Raw genomic sequence first — 20,785 nt, 5'->3', positions numbered from 1 at the left:
ACACTATTGAAAATGATTAGTGTTGAATAGCGTTTTATTAGTGACCATTAGTAGTCTGATTAGTAAATCTTACAACATTACTGGAAGTGATAAGTGCTGACCAGGTTTCAATAGTATTCATTAGTAATCCAAATAGTCGGTAACACTCTACTGTGAAATTCAAATGAATGACACTAAATGCACTAATAACACTAAACCATTAGTTTGCGACAAAACTAAAGCATTTGTGTTTCTCATTAGTGCTGATTTTTTTCCGTAAGGGTATTTACTCCGTACGCGGAATGATTTTTTCTTAAACTCTGGAACTTCGAGTGACAGGGTGAATTCGTATTCAAATAAAATCCGTAATCACTCCGAATTTTTAACATTTTATTAGTATTTATTATTTTCTAAAAAAAAAATTATGCATTAAATTAAATTATAGTATATTTTTTGGTTCATACTGAAAGAATTGAATTTAAGTACTAACGTGTAAAGAGTATACATAAAAATCTAAGAGGTTGTCTTCTCGACAGAATCGTAAGTGCGATTTCATCCGAAAATGTCGACAGTTTAGTTTTATCGTCTTGCTGTTTTCATTTTTCGCACCGTTTACTTATAGCGACTGTCACTGTTAGCGTTTTTATTTTTGTTCCATCCGAGTATTTGTCAATCTTTCTTGCTTTTTTTTTTTCCTTTTTTTTTATTATGTATAATACCATTTATTTTACCTTCACCCTCTTGTGCCTAAAAATAAACCGATAACGATAAATTTACCGTAATAGAGATATTTGAGGATCGCTCGGCACCTTTTGACGGCAGTCAATCGGGGTTGAGAGTTATCAGAGGGTCGTTTTGGACGGAAAAAAAAAAAATAAATAATAAAAAAAAAAAAAACGAGGGATAGTTTCAACATTCAATGGACATTGGATAGTGTTATTAAAGTTAGGGTAAGTCTACGTTCTTAGTCTTATACTTCTCCGGGGACTCGTTATCTGTTCACTCATATTTTTTTTTTCCTAACTTTTTTAGAATATCCTAAACTGTTTTAATATCTGATTTATCATTCTATATTCTTTAATCTATTATTTATTCAAGACGAAAAATTAAAATAGTAAATAAAGTGAAACGATTTGATAAAAAAACGTAAGAAAAATATTTAGTCACTTTATAGCACACAATATTGATTCTATACATATAGTGGTACACAAATAACAGTTTTATGTGGGTGATTGAACGCAAAACTGACTGTCATGTTTCCACAAAAAACGCCAGGAATAACTGGGACACGTGTCAAAAAATAAAATAATAAAAAAAAAAAACTAGGGAGGAAAAAGAATGGAAAATTGCGAATGAAAAAAATGTAGAGTGCGACAGGGCTATATTGTAATACAATTGATAGATAGCCTCCAACGAGACAGGGGGTTGAAGTGAGGTTGGTTTGGGGCATTTATCTTGCTATCTCATTCCGTCTCTTGCACCCCAGCTGAACGGCGTTGGCTTCGCGGACCGATAAGTCGTCTCACCAATGAAGACAAATCGTTCACGTCCCGCAGTTTTACCGAGGTGTAATTAATCGTAAGAGAGACAAGTAACGAGCCAGTTGGGCGTTCCGTGAGTAGCTTCCAGACGTGTCTCTAACCTGAACCACGTCTTCAACTTTACTCTTTTGTGTTTATTGAATAAGTTTACCATTATTACACCAATTTATTGATTCTTTTTTCTTATACTTAGTTCAATTTAATGCCGAGTTTAGGTAAATTATTAGTTGCATTTTTTTATCATTCAATATAAATTATTTTTTTTATTTTTTCGAGGCTACGACATTTTGTTTGGAAATAAAAAAAAATATTTTGCAATAGCAATTATACTCTCTAAGAACGAATAAGCGAAATTCAATATGAATTAGTAAATATGCAATGCACGGAGAAAATTTTATTATATTGTTATGCCTCTGTACATTATTTTCACGGTGACTTTCAAAAGTGCTGACAGTGATGTTTTTACACCCAAAAGAAGGATTTCTTAGCGCAAAAATTTTTTTCTTGTTTTAAGAAAATTTTTACTTGACCCAAGAAATCTTTTGTATTATAAAGTGAAAACAAAAATTTTCTTGGGGTGAGAAAAAATTTTCTTGCAACAAGAAAAAAATTTTTTAAGCGAAAAAAAATTCTTGAGCTAAGAAAAATTTTTGTCTTCAATTCATAATACAAAATATTTCTTGTGCCAAGAAATTATTTTTTTCTGTGTACACTCTCTATCAGCCGCATGACTACTTATTGTTTAACTTTTCTCAGAGCGTAATAATATCAGTCGTATAGCATCACCTGCAATCGCTGACTACCGGTAGTTAGTCAGAAAGAAGGACCGAAAGAAATAAGAATATTAACAGAATTATTAATTAAGAATAACTTTGATTTCAATAGAATAGAAGTATCATTCCTTAGTTTCTATAATTAGTGATATTATTATCATAGTTGTAAGACATTCAAATCAATTTACTATCATTATATTTGTAATGCATTTAAAGTAAAGTTTTCTAGGTTATTTTTCAATAAATAAGTGAAACTTTATTAAAAATTAAAATTCGAGTGTTGTTATTATTCAAGAAGATACCAAAATTTCCGAAGACATAACAATATACATGGTGAAAAAAAATGCTAACTATTGCCATCTTGCAATAGGGAATGATTACCATCTGTATGTGGTAATCATTATCGTGCTTTTATGTTAACTATTTGTTTCTCGTATATCAATAATCGCTATTGCTGATAGTAATAGTTACCATCTAGATAGCAGTATTTCTTATATCTGAAAAATTTGTATTCTGCCTTCTAAGATAGTAATGATTATCATCATGGATAAGTATGGTTACTATCTAGATACAAATGCTTACCATCTCCGATAGGAAAAGTTAAGATAAAAGAATGAGAATCATTAAAATGTAAGGATGGGAATGGTTATAGTTTGTTAAGACGGCTTTTATTACCACCTTTTTTCAGCGTGTACTATCTACGATACTAAATTTTTAATTTTAACTATTTCAAATGGTAGCATAATTTTTCAGTAGTAATAATAATTAGTTTTACCATTGAAAATGATAACAGTAACAATTGTTGGTGGTGATGATTACTATCGAAAAAGCTAATTGTAACTATTGAAGGTTATAATTGTTATAATCGAAGATGGTAACTATTACCATTCAAGGTTGGAAAAATTCTGAAAAAAGAAATAAAAGTCTTTTAAATAATTAAAAAAGTAACAATACATTCGTTTAACTCCAAATATAATACAACTTTTTAAATATTGGAGCTATTATTGATAATTTTAAATTATCGGGTATGATCATCAAAATAGCAATCATCCAAGTATTGAGTGTTAAAGAAAACTTTATCATCATCAATAATCAATATTTTTTTTTCAACATAAGATAATGGAACGTCATTTGATCTGTAACACCGATATTCAAATTCTGTATTAGTTTAGACTAATTGTTATTTTGGCTGCTAGTAACTATTACCATCAGGTTACTAAGAATTACTATGGTAATAATAGTTATAATTATTTAAGATAATAAAAATTATTATTTGTAATTATCATCAATAATTGTAGATTTTACCATATAGGTACACGAAAAGAAATTTATGGTAACAATTACAATATATTATGGGAATGGTTCTCATAATGCATGGTAACCGGTTTTTTTTTTGAAAAATTGATTATAGGAACAGCACCTATATATATTATAGTTATCATTACTATATTATAGTAATCGTTACCATAATATTATGATAATGGTTACTACAATATTATGGTAATCATTACCATACTATTATAGTAATCGCTACCATAATAGTATGGTAACCATTCGCATAACATTATGGTAACCATCACTATATATGTGGTAACCATTACCATAACATGTGGTAACCGTTACTTTGAGATTATGGTAATCGTTCTCATTATACTATGGTAATGAGAACCATATATTTCCATATATTATTTTAATGATTACATAATATTATGGTAATTATTACCATATTTATTTTTCATGTGATATGGGAACTATTACTATAATGATGGGAATTGTTCCCATACTTATAGGAAGTTTTCCCAGAAAGTATGAGCCTATATTCCATAATTCCAAGTAATCATTACCATGACGGTATGGGATGATATTTCTTGAACGTACTAGGAACGGTTACCATAAATTTTTCTCCGTGTAGATATTACCGTAACATATTCCAATTAAATTACGTGTATTCGATGGGTTTTATGATTAATTGAAATTTTTTATAAATTAAACGTTAATCGAATCAAACTAAAAATTAAATCAAATTATACATCAACTAAATATAACAATGCAATAAAGAATTTTTGCGCGTAGAATAATCAAATTTAAAAGAATTATTATTTAATTCCGTTTTTAGATTGACATTAATTGTAAATAAATTTATTATTTATACCGACAACTATTTTATAGTTAATTTTTCTTTGTATTAAATAAAAGTAGTGAAAAGAAAAAAAAAAAGTGCATAGGTGTTTTGGTCTTTATTTCATTATTTTTATTTTCGCATTAATCCTCCTACTTCTCACTTGTGAAAGCTTCAGAGCAAGTCGACGACTCTAATCGAATTAAATTCGAAAGTTTTGCCGAGCGTCCAGCCGTGGGAAAATGCTCTTTCCGTCTACTCGTTTGTCTCCCCAAGGATCTAACTCCTGAAATAGTAAACTGTGTTTATATTTAATGTATACATCCACTCACACACACATACTCCGTTATTTATGTTAACCCACTTAAGAATTTACCAAAATTATTCTTGGAAATACTTAACACGGTCTTTAAATTCTTTCATAACTTAATTGCAGTATCACAAATGAACATCTTCTTATAAACGTAGGATGGGTAATCCGAATTATGTCATTCTCACATCTACTAAATTTTACTATTTATCTCAGCATTCCTCTATGGAATAATTTCATAAAATTATGCAGCATATGAGGTATTCCCCGTCGATCTTCAATTAAGCTCGAAAAATATTGTAAATTTATTTTTTTGCACGCCTCATGACGCGAAGCATTTGAGGTAGTGCTTTACTCTCAACACATCAAGGTCAAACGATTTTCTGGCCTTAAAATTACTCTATTACGTTTATATTTCATCGATCGGATAATATGAGTTCACGTATATCAAGAAAAGACTTGAGAAAATTTATTTAATATTTTTTCAAAAACATTTGTTTTGCTAATTTGAAGAAAAAAAAAGTTTAAAAAAAATTTATTTGAACTTCCGGATGTCTGTATGTATAGAATTTTTTGAATGTAGTTATAATAACGGCCGAAAAAATTATCACATCGAGAGTGCTTTTTTTTTATTTTGTTCAGAATTTTCTCAAGATAAACCATTTCGATATTCACTATTGTAGATTCTATAGTTTTTTTTTTATATTTAATTAAAAGTGATGACTGATGGCATTTTTGTATACAAAATCCCGTATATATTTTTTTCCACTGGTGCTACCTCTGACGGATATTTTTGCAAGCATATATATAAATATATTCTGTTGAGAGCCTTTTACCGATGCTGCATCCAAGCGGCTGATTTTTGCACAACTCCTTTTTAATTTTCTTTCTATTTTTTTGACGTCAAATGTTGACATAAAAAGTGGCGTGATATTAGCGAAAAACTTTTTTTTGTTTTATCCTTTAATTTAGAAATACAAGTTGTGTTGACTTCAAAATTAAATAAGCGTTATGAGATGTGCACTTGGATTTTCCAAACTTTTTTTAAATTGAAACAGTCACATTGAATGAAAATCAATAATCCCAGTCAAATTAAACCAAAGCAGCATCAACATTTTTTTCCTTAGTCATTTAATATTTTTTTTTTTTTTTTTTTCAAACATAAATACAAAAAAAAAAAATTAACTTCTTTTTGGGAGCGATATTATTCATTTTGTCACAATTACAGATATATAAATATTATTTGGATTATTTCTGTTACAAATTCGTAACTTGAGCTTGGTAAAAATAAAAATATCTAAATTTATATGAAGGCTTCAACACAAACAGTTACATATCAAAAATATCAATTCATAGCGCTCATGGATCTACAATAGATAGTCTATAAATCTAAGATCGATTTTGACCGTAGTGAAATTTCCAATAGTTATAGTAATTTGTGGTATAATCGTTGTCAATTTTACTATGGCCATAGTAATTTACGAATGTGTTTATTTCAATTTCCCTAGATGGCTAACATGATCTGGCTTCGCTATGACGCCATAGCATTACAAACGAGATTATTTTGTCCGGGTATGGATAGGATGTATTACGTTTATTTATGCTATTTTTACATTTGTTTTACTTCTTATTACTTTTTTTATATTTTACATCTATAGTCATCCCATGTCTAAAAATTGAACCTTGTTTTTTAAATCAATAATTTAGGGTACACTGTGAAAAATTCCCATTAAATTTTACTATGGGTACATTGTAACCCCGGACCATAAGAAAACTGGTACAAAATTTACAAGTGTCCCATAGAAAACGTATGCGCATAGGTCCCAATTGTATCGTCTGCGCATACCGTTTATTATGGGATACTTGTAAATTTTGTACCAGTTTTCTTATAGTCTGGGGTTACAATGAACCCATAGTAAAATTTATTGGAAATTTTTCACAGTGTACATATATGGGCGGTTCCGTTCTAACTGTGATTTTTTCTATTAAAACTTTTAAGGTTTTGAAGTTAAACTTTTTCAATTTTTCTCAACACATTATTTATCTATTTTACTGTAAAAATGAAAATCTGAGAGGATTTTACTACAACTTGAAAGTGTCAAGAACGGAAAAAAAATTTCAAATTTTGCGTTCCATGGTACTGATATAAAATAAATTCGCTAGAAATTATTTGAGAAAATTATTAAATTCATTCATAAACTTTGTTGTAACACTTTTAAACTCGTTTTTTAATAATTGTTTAACACATTAATGACGATTAATAACGATTAATTTTATAATTTATAGCAACTATAATTTAATTAATAGAATTTACTAAAAAATAAATTAATTAATTAAATTAATAAACATTGAATAAATTAATTGTCAATTGTATTAGGTAGCTTTCTAGCACGAAGTATAGGTGCCATTTGTATTAAAAAAAATTTTAATTAATGATTAAAATAATTTTACAATTAATTATTATAACTACACGCTATTTTTTTTATTATTTTACATGGTACTGACAGACACGGTACTGACAGTTTCATTTTAAATAACAACTGTAATTATTTGGTTATGTATTTGATAATATCCATTGACTATAAAGTTTAGAATGGTATTGAGTACAAGAATTTAATATTTTGTTCAAAAAAAAATTAATAGTTAATGAAGTTTATCAATACCACGGTATCGACAAGACAATTTATGACATTTCTTTTTAAAAACTAAGTTCTAACATGACACGAACTCTCGGCACTTTTTCATCGACTCAGTGTTTGTAAATATTACTCAGATGACGTACTTTCAAGATAGTTCACTAGACGTTTCATAAATCTCAAGGAACATGGCGTTCGAGTCATATAAATTCAAATTCAAAAATTCGTTAAAATTTAAAGACAAAAGTTATTGAACCGGAATTCAATGTTAACTTAATACATTAAACAGAAAGTGTGCCAATTTTTTTCAGTTGGATCATAAACATTATAATTTATGAGGTGGTTAGTTTAAATAATTTCTTGCGACAAAAGAAATTAACAATTTATAGGTGAATTCTAGAAATGGACATGTCACGGTACTGACATTCAAGTGATATTGTAAGTTTTCTCAGAGTGGCAAGTTATATAATAGAAAAATAATCTTTAAATATGTTCATCACTATCCAATTAACACAAAAATTTCATTAATTGATTATTAATTAATGACCTGTAAGAACAAACAATACAGGACATTGAATATCACAGTTAGTACGGAATCACCCATATACGTATTGTAGAACCTCATTTGGACCACTATGCTACGTTTATTTTCACTTTTTATAAAGTAAAATTTAAAAAAAATAGTATATTATACGCCTAGGAAGGAAAATAGGACATTCCAACCCGCAGATAAAATTACCTACCCTTCGCCGAAGGCGAGGGTGGCTAATAGGCGGATTGGGATGTCCTGCCTTCCTCCAAGGTGTGCATACTATTTTTCACCAGATCTGCACCTGAAAGTTTTAATTTTTGTCTCTGTTTATGGAAAGAATGGCGCATGCGCTGATAATTATCAGCAGGAATGTAAACTTTCGACACAGGTATGGTGAATAATACTTGAGTTGCATATGAAGAGGTGTCACTCCAATTTTAAGGTGTACACTTTTTAATTTTTCAAATCTTTTATTATACGAATTCAGTTATAGTATTTATTTATCATTAGATACTGTGAACAATATTCTGTACAAACAAAATTATTTTCTGTTTTCAATTAATGAAAATCTTTAAATTATTCCTTCGATGATTTAGGGCTTGCTAAATATATCATGCTCTCGAAAAGCAACTGTAAACATACAAGAAATATTTCGCACAAATAAATATTTGCAGTACTCCCGTAATCATATTAGATTATTCCGTGGTGTATTTGCAATGAAAGTGCGACTACTAATAATATTTAAACTACGAGGATTATCATAACATCAATAGTTAACACTAATTTGGAATACCAAAAGGCATGATATGATATTTGTCTAGTAAACATCAAAAAGAATTCACAAGGAGATAGAAGTAGATTATTATAATTTTTTATTTACTTCCATATCAAAATTCGTTAAAATGCATAAAGTGTTTGTTTTAATAAAGTATAAAATAACATAATTTAATTTGTATTTTAATTTTTTTTTATTTTATTTTGTAAACTCCCGGAGAATCTAGAGCTGCCAAGAGTATTATTCATAGCCATGGAATAACTCCTTTCAGGGCACATGACAATGAGTGAGGACGAGGAAATCGCTAGAGGTGTTTTAAATTCCAAAAAAATTTTTGTTATAATTTTTGTTTTTTTCGTTTGTTTCCACTAGATTTTTTTCATTTTGTTCCATGTCATATGCAAACATTTTTTTTCGCTTTTCGATGACCTGGAATGTAAATAAAATATATAGTTCTGCTAGATTATACACTGAGAAAAAAAATAACTTTTGTAGAAACAATGTTCTCTCGAATAATACATTGATATAATAAATTATTGCAATATTTATTTCATACCTAACACGAAGAATCGTTTTCTTAACAGAATAAAATCAAAATTTATATACACTATTGCGAGAAAAATGAAGAGCATGATATCTTGAAATAAACTTGGATTTCTTCGATTAAAAAAATTATTTTGAACGAAATCTTCAAATTTTTGCATCATAAACATATTAGATTGAAAACTTTGAATAGCATGATTTCTTGTGGCAAGACTACACGGAAAGAAAATTATGGGAAGTGTTCCTATGCATTATAGAAATAGTTCCCATAATGGTATAGGAACTGTAGCCATACTATTATAGGGATGGTTCCTATATATTATGGGGTTCCCATAATAGTATGGATACAGTTCGCATACCATTATAGAAACCATTCCCATACTGGTATGAAAATAGTTCCTATACCAATATGGAAACCATTCTCATAATGGTATAGGAACTATTCCCATAATAGTATAGGAACCATCCCTATAATATCGTAAATTTTTTTTTGCAAAATAGTGTAAAAATTTGAGATTTTATCGAAATTTAAATTGCTGTTTTCAAAATTTAAATTTTCTTAAATTTTGTGCGCTAACAAAAAATTTCTGTTAAAAATTTTAATGTTTTTTGCCTAATACGATTTTATTTTTTAATGTTTGAATTTTTGTTTTCATCTTTAATATTTCTGTGTATTGTAGAAGTGATTTTCACACTTTTCTTTAAATTAAAATTTTCATGATAGTATGGGAACCATTCCGATAATATTATACGAATGATTCCCATACTGATATAGGAACAATTCCCATATTATTATGGGAATGATTCCCATAATGGTATAGGAAACAATCCAATTGCATTATGGAAACCATTCCTATAATGTTATAGGAATGGTTCTTATAATTTATGGGAATGGATCCGATAACTTATAGGAATAGTTCCTATATATTATGGGAATGATTGCCATAATATAATAGGAAGTCTTCCTATAAATTATAGGAACCATTTCTATAATTATAGAGACCATTCCCATAATTATAGGAACTATTCCTATAATTATAGGAACTATTCCTATAATTATAGGAACTATTCCTATAATTATAGGAACTGCTTCCATAATTTATGGTCGTAATTTCTATACTGGTATAGGAAAAAATTTCACAAAATTATGGGAACCATCCCCATAATTTTAATCACGTGTAAACAATGATTCGGAAATATTTTTTTTCTCTCAATGCATAAATGTAATTTTTAACTTTCCGCTATGAAAATTAAAAATTTTCAAAAAAAGGAAAGTTATTGGTTTCAGTCCGATTCTCGAAAATCGAGTTTTCATCAGATGTCGACATTTTGAAGTCCTAGGAAGCTATTCTGACTATTTCTGAATGGACTTCCGTGTGTGTGTGAATATAAACTTATTTTGTCCAACCATATCTTTAGAACGAATCAATCGATTTGCACGTTATTGGCAGCAATCGAAAGGGCTCACCAATACTTGAAATTCACTTGATTTTGAAGTCGATTGGTCATATAGTTGGCAAGTTATACGAAATATAAAAATAAAATTTTTTTTTTTAGGGTTGTGTGTATAACACTTTTTTCTGCAGAAACCACTTGCCCGATTCACCCTAAAATATAATCAGTGTAAGTCTTGGTAAACTCTTTCGATTGTCACCAAAAACGCTCGAGTCGGTTGATTCGTTCCAATGATTTCGTTGGACAAAAATTACTTATTTTCAGCAAAAAGTATGTTTTTTCGATCCAATCGTTTTTTGACCTCGCAATGTTCAAAAGTGTATCAATAATAACGTATTCGAACTCCCTGAGCTTGAAGACAGCGAAAAGTTTTGGGGTGGTCCCGCAGGATCAACCATTTTTCAAATTTTTTTATTTTTGAAATCGTAAAAATTTACTTGAGTTTTAAATAATAAATTAAAGCATAGTTTTATTTATATTGTTAATAAAAATTTTAAACACGTAGATTAAAATAATAAGGGTAAAGAAAAGACGTTTAATTTTTTTTTTCTGAAATGCAAATAAATTGACTTACTTCAAATATCCCCCGTGAGAGTTATCATAATGAAGTCATTTGTAATTCCGGCGGCCGATCAAATCTTCCTAATTTCCGGGGATATTCTACTTGGAATTCTAACTGCATACTGCACCAAGGCAGTTGAGTTGCATCCATTGAGAGAATATTACCCGCTTAATTTTCGTTAGAAAACAAAATATTAAACATTTATTTTTTTAACAAAATTTTACAATTTTTTTGGAAATCTTCCACTGAAAAAAAAAAAAATTAGTTTTCGAAAGCGTTTTATACTCAACTATTCTAGACTACAGTCTAGTATGTATATACATTTATTTTTGTAAAAAATATTGGAAAAGTCCACCAGTGAGTGTAATAAACAAGAGATTATAGAATACACTTGTAATTATGACGATAAATTTTGTCACCGAATGAAAAATTTTAATATTTATTTAAAAATATGGTTTATAATCTACATGGGGATTTATTTCATAAAAAATAAATTTATACTTAATGAGCTTATGCGTTGGGTATAAAACGAATGTTTACTGTCGATAAATTTTAATATTTTATAGAACGCTTGTAATTGATTTAACGGTTCGCAAAAATTAATCGATAACATATAGTCTAATCCTTTCGTAGTTTTCAATGGTAACTCAATATGTTTTTTTTTTTTTTTTTTTACAATAAGCATGAATATCCCGTTCGAACTGTACATTTCATACATGTCGGACGTATTAAGAGCTATTTCGTTCGTATACTATGCAGTCACATCAGTTTCTGACAGCTGTATTTTTTAAAATTCAATTAAAATATTTATTCAAATTTAATTTATATAAATTCTGGCCCAAAGCAATGTTTTTTCAGATAGAATTTATTTATCTATTTTTTTTTAAATTGTTCCAGTGTATAGCTGCATGTACGGACTTTTACACTTTTTGCCTTTATATCGCAATCTTTTTTTTTTCTACTTTCATTGTGCGGTTGTGGCCCGACTCGTGCTCATACTGTACTTTTACGGTGATACCCTACCTCCTCATCTTGGCAGTGGGAGTATAGGGACAAGGGAAACCACTGAGAAAACCATTGCCAGTACAGTTCGGTTTGGGTGAGGCTCTAGTGATCGATAAAATCCCCATTTTATCGACCACTAGATCTTCATCCCGCGACTAACGGTCAGAAACCTCCGATCGAGCTCAGCATGTGGTTATGGTCACCCAGCCAAGCAGCGATCATGCTCGATGCTGCTTAACTTGGGTGTCGCCCGAGCCACACGGAAACTGTACAGCTGCTTCTGCCGCCAGATTTAATTTATTAAAATTTAAAAACCGACATGACATTATTGCATTTTTTTAATGCGGATATAATTATAATACATTATTTAGACAAAGTTACTATCACGGAAATTTTTATCGTCAAATTCAATTGAATTTTTTATTTTCGTCATTTAATAATATTTAGTATCGCTATATTTCATCATTCCGAAAATACAGTTCTCGTTCGTAATTAAGCAGTCCCATTATAAGTAATTTTCCCTATCGTGCTATTTGTTATGAGGAGATGAAGTAAAATGAGACTTTAAAAGAAGAAAAATATTTTTTTTCATTCAAAAGCCTATTAGTTATTCCATTGTGGACAGGATGGAATAACTTGACCATCTTCAGCCGTATGACCACTTGAATTTGTTGTTTATTTTGCCTTGGACATTTACAGATTTTGTAGGGTCTCTTTTTGTTCTAGTTACTTAATTTGTCTCGGATTTCCCTAAACATTAGTATACTATCTATCTTTATATTTATATATGATGTACAATGTACATGGTCTGGAAGTTGGTGTTCTGAATATATGGTAAAATATGTTTTTACTATTATGGACTTCAGAGCCTTGTATATATTAGTATATTCGTCACATGAATCGTTTATTTAAAAAACTTCAGAAGTTTGATTTTCAGCCAAACGACATTTTTGCATTTTTTGGTTCTTTTCATGTCATCCCATTGTATAGCAATGACAGATTCCGTATTCCAGCGGTTAAGTTAGAAATTACCAAGAGATAAAATATCATTTATATCAAAAACATCATAAATTTAATAATTTATGGAATTTCTTAATGGAACGTATATTCATATTAAAGAATAAGATAAAAAAAAAATATTCTTCGAATTAATATTGAGAAATTAATTAATTACTGGCAAGTGAATCGGTTATTTGTGAAACCCCAAGGGCCCATAACCTTCTTATTAATATTTCACCCATTGTAAATTAAAAAATGTTTTTTTTTTGTTTGATAAAATTTTTTAGTATATACATAAAATTATTAAATTTAAAAGAAAAGTGATTTGGACTAATTGGTTTTCTCAAACGATTTAGTGATCTTTAAGACAAATATCAGCTTTAGTTTTTATTTCTCTATATTTTTAATTTATTTTTTTAATGAGTCTTTTTTTTTACGTACTTATAAATAATTACAGTATTCTCACAAACTCATGTAAACGAAAAGATCTCGTTTCCTGGTCATTTATTATTATTTTTTTTTTTTCCCACAAACGATGAGTGGGTAAAGTCCTTGCGTCGTGGTAATCCTTCGTCGAGATCCCCTGTGGCGCATAAAAACTTCGCGTCAAAACGTTTAATACGTCTCGGTGGTTAGGTGTAGAAGAGATTGCAAATGAAAAAGCTCCAACGACTTTCCGGTGTATAGCATTTCTAAGCGGAATATATTTTTATATAGAATATAAAAATATATAATGTGTGTTACTGAAAAGCTACAAATCTTTTGATTTCTTACATTATTCATGAAAGAATTTAAACATTTATTTTTCTTTTCTTACTTTTTCACTAAAAGTCTTTAGTGTTTGACAACTTTTTTCATGGCATAAAAGTTAGAATAAAATTGTCTACAAATAATATAATAAACAAAGTAAAAGACAGTCAAATAAGAATAGGCATGTTTATATATTTTTTTAACCTATGATTTTCTTGTTTTTATGCACAACGTTTTCCTAGATTTTAAAAAGTCATGTTCATTCTTAAGTACTCGACAACGCCGTCTTCCTCTTTTCTGCACCCGCAATAACCTATTTTTTTATATTGTTTTTTTAATACACTATTTTTACGCCATTCAATCTGTGAAAAAACGAAAATAGAAGAGACAAGATAGGGCAAGAACAAGAAAAAATTCTGAAAGTTAACTAAACTTAGTAAAAAAAAAAAAACAATAAAAAATAAAAGAGGAGAGATTACGAGGATAGACTTTCGCAAGTGCACACTCGAAATGGATTTTGCGACGAGCAAATATTCCTCTTTTTTTCTTTTACTTTTTTTTTATTCTTTCTCCTGCTTCTACTCTCTTTCCTATTCTTTCGACTATGTTCTCGTCTATTCTTTTCCACGTTCATAAATGATTTCGATTGAAAAATTTTTTCATTTCATCACAAAGAATTCCACAAGTCTCATTGATACTTGAAACAGCATCCGAACGAACGATTGTAATGAACACCAACATATTGACGTATTCGGAAAAAAAAACAGACAATGGAATTTTATTACCACTAAGCTTTTTTGTGGTTTTTTATTTACTTACTTTATTTTTTCAAATAGTCGAATCGAAACTAACTATCGGATTGGTAACGTTGGAATGCAATCTATTTACCAATCAAACGAAATAGTACATATATATATATATATATATATATATAGGGGGAGGAGGGTGTTACGTTTTGGGAAATTACTCCCAATTAATTAAAAATAATTTGTAATTATTTAATTTTATCAAGGTTTGACCTCGTTAGAGTGTCTATAAACCCCTGGTGGGCCGCGGTCGTCGATTATTTTATTAATTATTAATTTCATTTGAATTTCGCGATTTTAAAATATGTTCGCGACCTGGTCTCCATATTATTTATGAGGATGCAAGATTTGAGGAATCCTGGACAGCCGGTGGCAGCGCCCGGAACTGGATAAATTATTAGGTCGCCGGTATCGACGTTCCCCAATGTACGGGCGAAACCTTGGGGTGCCAATGGCACTTCAAAATGAGGAGTTAATTGATTTAAAATTAATTGTGTAGTTTATTAATTATGGAGAGCATAGGTGCGAGCTCTATGAGCTCTCTCCAAAGACTGACAATTTAGTCATTATAAAAAATATAATAGAGCCAACAAAATTGACAAAATGTTGACGCTGCATCTCAGGTTCCTTGTGAGGGAATCGTCGTGGCCCGGGTCTCATGCATTGTCATCTGTTCTGACTACCCGCGAGCCACGGCGACTCTCTTATCGTAACCGATTTCCGTTATATTACATAAAATTAATTAATTAAAAATAATTAATTTAATTTAATCAATAAAATATTATGGGAACGTAACAGGGGCAAAAGGGGGTAGGGTAGGCAAAATGAGGGTACCCCCAAAATTTTATAAAAAAATAAATTTTATATTTTAAAAGGTTTTTAAACTTATCAAAATATTTTTTGTAAATATAATTGAGCGTTATTTTGATTTTTTTTTTGTTAAACTTTTTCAAAAATCAATTGTCAATTAAAAAATATTAATGACTTTGATTTATGATAAAAACTATAAAAAATTTGTTTTTCTTCTTATCCAATAATCATACAAAATATCATTTTCCTTCATGTAAATTACTTGCAAAAAAGTTTAACTTAATCAAATTCATTTAAAATCCAGAATTTTTTTTTTTTCATCTTTTTTAGGGGGTACCCTATTTTGTCCGCGAAAATAAAAAAAATATTTTTTTTTTTAACGGTAACTGAAAATTTTTTCTATTTACTTTGAATATCATTAAAAAAAAAGAGATTTAGTGTATTTGAATCCTCGAAAACTCTGTATTTCCTTAAGTACCCCGTTTCGTCCCTCCCTCCCCTATATATTAAATATGGGTCATTCTCAGTTAAGACGTAAATCGCTTATTGATAAAAAATTTGAAAATTTAATTAAATTTTATAATTTTTTGATCAAAACAATCATTCTACACGTGTCTGCAAGGTGGTCAGTCAATTTATTAATTTTATCTTGCTTTATAAGAAACCAGGGGAGATACTCAATCCAGGGGAGAGACTTAATAAACAGAGTGCCATGTTCTGTAAAAAAAATATAATAATCGATTTTTTTCAATAAACTATATTGCGAATATATTTATGCGTTAAATTAAATAACAATATGCAACCGTTAAACATTGAAAAAACAGTAGAAAAATTTCTAGTTTGAAGTTTTCATATCTCCCTGGATATCGTGTCTTTCCTCTGGCCTTTACAAGACAGGAGAGATACTTTTTAGTAACAAAAACAGAAGTAATGACGAATGTATTTATCGTACGCAATTAACCAAGAAAACTTAAAATCTATACACATCAAGAAGTAAATATACAGATGAATTAAAATTTTTAGATAAATATTTTTAAAATAAAACTTACCAGGGGAAAGATTTCATTTACTCGTTCTCAACTGTATTCACATAGTGTCAGTAATGAAATAAATAACAAAATGACTGCGCACCTAGTTCCAGTGATGCTGACTGCAAAGTATAAACTCAATGACGTTCATTCAAGGTCTTCAGTTCCCGCGAGTCGGTAAATAAATTCCGATTTTACAGGAAAATAAACATGCCAGGGGACGAGACGCAAAATATGGAGGACAAACTTAAACGAAATTTTTTTTATAAAAAAAAAATATCATGCAATTTTACTCGTATGATTACGAGAATTTATTTAGTTTATTTTGTTGAAATATATAATTTAAATAATTTATTTGATTTCTAAGCACTTTAAATTACTAATACATAAACAGAATTAGCCCGGGGAAAAGTCAGGAGAGAAATGTTTTCTGATTTTGAGATGAAATTGTGACTAGATTAAATAAAACTAAGAAATGAATTTGAATGACCACTTACATGAGCACGAGTTTTAAGAGATAATTACATTTTTTTTAATAAATTTTTTAAAAAAAGATGATTTTTCACCGTGGACGTCGAATTTACGTCTTAACTGAAAATGACCCATATATATATATTTTTTTCAAAATTTGATTTTCCAAAAATTGATATAAAATTATTATTTCATTTACTTTTAAATATTTCACTTTTTCAGCACAAATTAAAAAAGTTCTTAGCTCTTATTATTAACTAATTGTAAAATTTAAAAACGGTGTTTTTGTTATTATAAATATTATTCTTTTATAGGAATTCTAATTAAACTAATTGATGCTACTCGTTATTGTAGCGAGAAACGGCATATAATGAAAGTTATGATAAGCTACAAGTATTCCAATTAATTAATTGCAGCTCATGATAATAATTATTATTGTTAAATCTGTGCTCGCTGATGATTATTAAACACGCGCTTTGTTTACTTTCTGAAGTATTCATACATTACAAATCGTCAAACATTCGAATTCAAATAGTTGATGTATTTAAATATTTAACACAAAACTATTAATTAATTTTAACAGTTATAATACCTTTTTCCAGTGAATTCAGCGAGTAATATACTTATTTATACTGATAACTGGTCTTCTAAATCTCTTCAGACTCATACTCTGTTAATACTATTCCAAATAACAACTTTATGAAAAGTAATTGAAAAATAATTATTTCGAGCTGAGGGAACTGAAATAGTTAATTTTTAACGAATATTTGAGCTTATGCACTGTAAGAAATTCGCAGACTAAACGCGGAGTATATCCGGAGTGAATAATAAGCAGAGGACTGTTTATTTATTAAATCCTCGCGGAGGGAAATTCACTCCGAAAAGAAGTTCAATTTCCCAAGTCAAAGTTTAAATTGTAGATTGAACGTACTAGACGTCGAAAACGTAACTTCAACCTTTGAAGACGTAAATAGCTGTCAAAACGTATTTTAGACGCAATCGGCGTACGGAAAAGTAAATAAAACTTGCGAAATTGTAGACAAAACCTTTCAAAATTTGCGATAAAAATAAAAAAATTCTCAGCAGGTTTTGAAAAATATTGTGGGCTTTGCAGGAAACAACTTTACTGATGGCTCGTGAGCTAGTTTCGAGAGAGTAAAGTTGATTGATGGAGAGAATTCGGATTTACATAAAATCCGTAATCTCTCCGAATTCATTACCAATTTTTCATTGTTGTTTCAGTGTTCAAACCACAGGCATAAATATTGTTTTGAGCTTTTATGCTGTGAATTCTTTTTTCTCTCGGTATTTCTTTATCCTGAAATCAGGTTGAAAATGCAAAAGCCTCGAGCATGGCGCAATATGTCGATTTATAATACGAATCGGAATTAGCACCTTTTTGTAACGTTATTCAGTATTGGTGTGATATGAATAGCTATGCCAACGATTTATGTAGATTAAATCGGGATTTGTATGGTTATAAGAGCAATTTAAATACCTGCTAGAACAATACTCTTTCGAACTTAACAAAAGACAGCTAGTAAAACAATTCACTATTAATGGCAAACTCTAGATTTTATTTATGTTTATATTCTCTATTATTTATTATCGCAAGCCATGCTCGCGTTTGATTTTCATAAAGAAAACTTCAAAAACTGAAATCCGACAATTAAAAAGTATTTTGGAACATAGTAATTCTAATATATAACACAACTATTGCAGCTAAAATTGCAGCACTAAAGCAACTACTGCAGATAAAATTAAAATAGAGTTTTTAGTTTTTTCAATTTTCTTGTTGAAAATTGCAAATCGAATAAGTAAACAACTCTTTCTCTATCTTTTACTTGTTCAGATTGTTTCCGATAGGAATAATCATTTTGTTTGGTAAAATTTTCATGTTCCATCATGGAAAATTGACTTGATGCTTTATCAGTTTACTACTTTCTATATTTGCTTTAGTTTTGAGGCAGGATATGCTCAATGGAATTGCGAAAAGTTAGTAATCCTCTGACAGATTTTCAATCGATCATTCAAGCTAAAAAAACACACAAGAAAACAGCCCGTCAGTTTTTCATATCTCAGTTGGTTCTGATCCTCGTTTTTGCTCTACTCAATAGCACTCTTTTGTGTCATAAAAATTCACCGGTTTTAAACAAAACCATCATACATATGTTGTTGAGTAAAATACGTATATAATATTTTACGTCACCAACAGATTTGGAAAAAGATTGACCAGCTTGAAAACTTTTCGCTTTTTAATTTCATTAAATTAATTTAATTTATAATTTTAAGATAATATAAAAATAACTTTTTGAAATTAAAAATTAAGATCGTAAAGATTATAGTTTTTTACTTAAACAATTTTCATAAAATAAAAATATGATATCGTTCAAACAACTTGTTAACAGATATACTTTTATTTTATTATCAGAACGAATGGAAACCGACTAACGAACGTTAAAAAATAATTTTTTACAAGTAGACTTTTTCACAAAATAACTCATATAGAAAAATTTTAAAAATTGTCGGGTTTGTTTTCTAAAAGTATTTATATAAAAGTATAAATCAACTCTGATGTTTTTTCTAAAAATGAAAATAGAAAAATTTCGATTTACTTTAGCTTAAATTATTTATGATCATTTTTTTTCATTATTTACATCCGATCTTTTGTTGTCACTTGATTCCTTTTACTCAATGTTCTGCACCTGATGATAACTTTTAGCAGGATTCGTTGGCTCTCGTAAACATCGATTTGTCGGAAACGTAAAAGTTTTTTGGTGTATCTAGTGTGCAGAACACGCGAAAACGTCTTCGAAATAGTCTAAGGTTTCTTTGGTGGTGACAGTGAATCAAAAAAAAAAAAAAAATAACAACAAAAAAAGTAGAACCAATAAAAAAAAAATTGTGAAAAAATGTAATAATGATAATAAAGAAGATGAATAAATAAAAAAAAAATGTGAAATGAAATAAAATATAAGAATAAGTAGATAAAGGACAGAGAAAAGCAATGAGGAAAAATTTACCGCTAGATCGGAAGTAATCCCTTTCTCGAGGCGGGTCCAACTTTAGTAAGTTCGATCGATTAAAGAGAAATGAGAGTTGTAGCACCACAGGATAAGGGTGGTGCAGTGGTACGGTAGTGATGCTGATAGTTGTGAAGGTAGTGGTAGAGGGTGATGGTGATAGTGGTAGAGGTGACCAGACGATATCCAACGGCCGTTCGCTTAATTGCTCGAAACGATAAATTCTTAGGGGCGGTAGCTACCACCACTATTCTACTGCTATTCCAGTTTCTGTAAAGCCATATTAATTTGTGCCATAGTTCCACCCTCTTCTGTGTACGTATATATCTATCTCATACTATTTCTCGTATATCCTTGCTTCTCTTTTATACTATCGTGTTCAGTGAACGAGCCGTGTGAAATCGTTGCATAGCCGCGTAACGAGCTCTGGCTTTAGATTCCGTAAAACGATCTCGCTAATTCACCAATCGGATTTCAATATCGTTTATGTAATATGAGATATTTACATTAGCTATTTTTATCAATTAACAATTACTCATCTAGGCAAATTCAGAATGTATGAAAAATTATTAAATTATTATATATTGTGATACATAACAATTTGGATCAAATATTCCATTCAAATTATTAAACATTTTAATTAGAGCATTTGTTTAAGTTATAAGCTG

The 20,785-nt window shown here is 29.3% G+C and overlaps 1 protein-coding gene across 5 annotated transcripts in view; it reads left to right on the top strand.

The window, feature by feature from the left end:
* LOC103571396 (uncharacterized) overlaps nucleotides 1-20,785 on the top strand; it is a 238,384-nt gene that overhangs the window by 82,707 nt on the left and 134,892 nt on the right. The window lies entirely within an intron of this gene.

Source organism: Microplitis demolitor, chromosome 7, assembly GCF_026212275.2.
Source record: "Microplitis demolitor isolate Queensland-Clemson2020A chromosome 7, iyMicDemo2.1a, whole genome shotgun sequence".
Lineage (NCBI taxonomy): Eukaryota > Metazoa > Arthropoda > Insecta > Hymenoptera > Braconidae > Microplitis > Microplitis demolitor.
The sequence above is the reverse complement of the archived record's forward strand: the minus strand, read 5'-3'. Positions and strand labels throughout refer to the sequence as shown.